Here is a 3,706-nt window from a genome sequence, read left to right as displayed (position 1 = left end):
TTTCGCAGATTCGGTTCCTTCACCTTGATTATGGAGTGGAGGAGACTGAGTATCGGTATGTAGTATGAGCTTATGCTCATTTCTTTGATTAACTAGTTAACATTTGAAGCCGTCTTAAACCATGAACCCTGTGAGACTGATATTAAAGGTTTCTAGAATTTGACATATGTTTCTGGATTTTAGTGTTTGTATCAAAAGGTGATAGATAGGAGGGTTGTTCAATTTAACGAGAGTTTTATATATGTACTTCTCGATATGCTATTGTAGGCATGGTGCTCAGATGGGGAATTAGTAATATGAAAAGTTATGGTTCTTCAGTTAGTGAAGTTCTTACTTTTTACGATCGTTCATTTGTGATAACATGGAGCAATATTGCTTGTTCTAATTAATATTATGATCCCCTACTTGATGTTAATTTCCGTTCATTTTCTTTCCCATTATATCTCGGTTATTTCCATCTCAAATTGTTGCATTCTATATCTTTTTTTTTTTTTTAAAACATGGACCTGAAGCCTTTAATACCAAACTGAAAAATGGTAATTACAACTGACCCGCCCACAAGGGCCGAGAGAATGAAGCCATGAAGCCATGCTTGATAGCCCGAAGGCAACCTAACAGAAACTACCATGGAGTTCAACCAAGCAGAAAATAAAACTAAAACTAAAATCCAAAGACTATAACCAACAGGATTGGGCATGCCCTAATCTTGATTTATTTGAAAGACCCGGACCAACTTACGCATAGGAGGTATCCTCGGGGTCTTCTTCCTCGACCATCAACGCCAAAGAGGCCGACATGAGCTTCAAGATATTTGCAAAACAAGCCCAAAAGTTTCCAAACCAAAGTGATAGGAGGTCCAACGGTCTTGCATGTGCAATGTGTGAGGTGCTGTTGCGGTGAAAACCAACAATCAGTTGGTGTCGAAATCCAAACGAGCCCTGTCGATATAAGGCTTGTAGCTATTCTGACATAATCTCTTGTACCCATGGCTCTGGGGTCCTTACTACGGCGTTTGTGCCTCCGGTTCGAACGACGACGGATTCGAGTCCTGCAATAAAAAGAAAAATGAAATTAGTATTATTGAGCCTAGCAAAGAGCCTAAGAGCAAGTGTTTATGCGCCTGTCCAGGTTAGAACAGTAATTTGACACTTAACAATAGTATGAAAATCTCTAATTTGAAAACCATCAATATATAGTTGTTAAATTTCATGCTTTGGCAATATATAATGATATAGTGATCATAGCTAGCGCGCTATGTTCAAGCTCCGGGGGGCATTCAAACACTTCAGGCACCATTAATCCTTTGAACTAAAGCAATGGAATAGATTGACCAACTCTAAATCTTACTAATCAGAAAAGAAGAAGTTGGCACCAGAAGGAGAGATATATGTAAGGTTAAAGTGAAGAAGAAGAAGAAGAAGAAGAAGAGCGAAACTATTCTTTCAAAATAAGGTTAAGGTGAATGTATATAGAGAATAAGACATAAGAGTTATTTAAGGGGAGGCTTATGATTGAGAAAAATGATGAGTATTAGTAAGTATTGCATGCGGAGTCAATTATAATCTGATTAATTAGTCGGTCGACCTCAAAGCTAGTGCCCTAGCTGCTCTCTGTATAGAGATGATGATTAGGGGGATTGATGATATTCCTCTGTTAAACTACCCTACCTCTCTGCCCTCTTGCTGATAAGGAAAGATTTCACATGCAAAGTGCCAATATATTTAGTTTCACAGAATTAGTACTATTACAGCTAGGAGATTTGAATTTATAGCTACAATGATACTATATGTGTGTGATCATAGCTAGCGAGTTGTCGGACGTGCAAACCAGTAGCACAACGAAATGGATATAACTGCCCTAAATACTCCAGCATCCATAATCAATACCAGATACCGAAACGCAAAAGGTATGGCCTGGTATATAGACCAACCAAAGAGGGGTGGTACGACTAGCGCATAAAAAGCTGCAATAGGCCACCTCCGATGACAAAAAAATAACTTGGCAATCATCATTGTGGGTATGAAGAAGGGGGCAGCCATCCATCCTTGGAAAACCAGGAACGGAACTGGGATGCACTTATCACACTTGACTTCAAGCCCAACGGTCTTGCCGGTGCAATGTGTGAAATGTTGTTGCGGTGAAATTATCAATATATAGTTGTTAAATATCCATGCTTATAGTCATCACTATATAATAATGTGATCATTATATATAGTATATATAGTGATCATTATATATAGCCAAAGCATTGAATTTAACAACTATATAATGATACTTTTCAGATATAGAGATTTTTATATGATAGTTAAGTGTCAAATTACTGTTCTAACCTGGCCGGACAGGCGCATAAACACTTGCTCTTAGGCTCTTTGGCTCGATAATATAATGATCTATATATATATTGATGACTATACATAGTGATCATAGCTAGAGTGCTATGTTCAAGCTTCGGGGGGCATTCAAGGGAATAGATATATGTAAGGTTAAGGTGATGATGAAGAAGAAGAAGAAGAGCGATACTATTCTTTCAGAATAACGTTAAGGTGAATTAATATATAGAGAAGAAGACATAAGAGTTATCTAAGGGGAGGCTTATGATTGAGAAAAATGATGAGTATTAGTCAGTATTGCATGTGGAATCATTTATAATCTGATCAATTAGTCGGTCGAACCTCAAAGCTAGTGCCCTAGCTGCTCTCTGTATAGAGACGATGATTAAGGGGATTGATGAAATTCCTTTGTAAAACTACCTTACCTCTCTGCCCTCTTGCTGATAAGGAAAGATTTCACATGCAAAGTGCCAATATATTTAGTTTCACAGAATTAGTACTATTACAGCTAGCAGATTTGAATTTATAGCCACACTGATACTATATGTGTGTGATGATAGCTAGGGAGCTATCAGACGTGCAAACGAGTAGCACAACGAAATGGATATAACTGCCCCAAATACCCCAGCATCCATGATCAATGCCAGATACCGAAGCACAAAAGGTATGGCCTGATATACAGACCAACAAAAGAGGGGTGGTACGACTAGCGCATGAAAAGCTGCTATAGGCCACCTCCCATGACAAAAAATTAACCTGGCAATCACCATTGTGGCTATGAAGAAGGTGGCAGCCGTCCGTCCTTGGAAAACCAGGAACGGAATTGGGATGCACTCATCACACTTGAGTTCAGGCCCAACGGTCTTGCATGTGCAATGTGTGAGGTGTTGTTGCGGTGGAAAACCAACTATGAGTTGGTTTCGAAATCCAAACGAGCCTCGTCGATATAAGGCCTGTAGCTATTCCGACATAATCTCCTGTGCTCATGGCTCTGGGATCCTCGCTATGGCGTTTGTGCCTCTGGCACGATGACGGATTCAAGTCCTGCAATAAGAAGAAAAATCAAATTAGTATTATCAAGCCTAATAGCCTAAGAGCAAGTGTTTATGCGCCTGTCCATGTTAGAACAGTAATTTGACTCTTAACTATCATCTGAAAAATTTCTATATCTAAAACTATCAATATATAGTTGTTAAATTCCATGCTTTGGCTATATATAATGATCACTGTATATATATATATATATATATAAAGAACATTATATATAGTGATGACTATATATAGTGATCATAGCTAGCGCACTATGTTCAAGCTCCGGGAGGCATTCAAGGGAATAGATATATGTAAGGTTAAGGTGAAGAAGAAGAAGAAGAAGA

Source organism: Fragaria vesca, linkage group LG6, assembly GCF_000184155.1.
Source record: "Fragaria vesca subsp. vesca linkage group LG6, FraVesHawaii_1.0, whole genome shotgun sequence".
Taxonomy (NCBI): domain Eukaryota; kingdom Viridiplantae; phylum Streptophyta; class Magnoliopsida; order Rosales; family Rosaceae; genus Fragaria; species Fragaria vesca.
Note: the sequence above shows the minus strand (reverse complement) of the source record.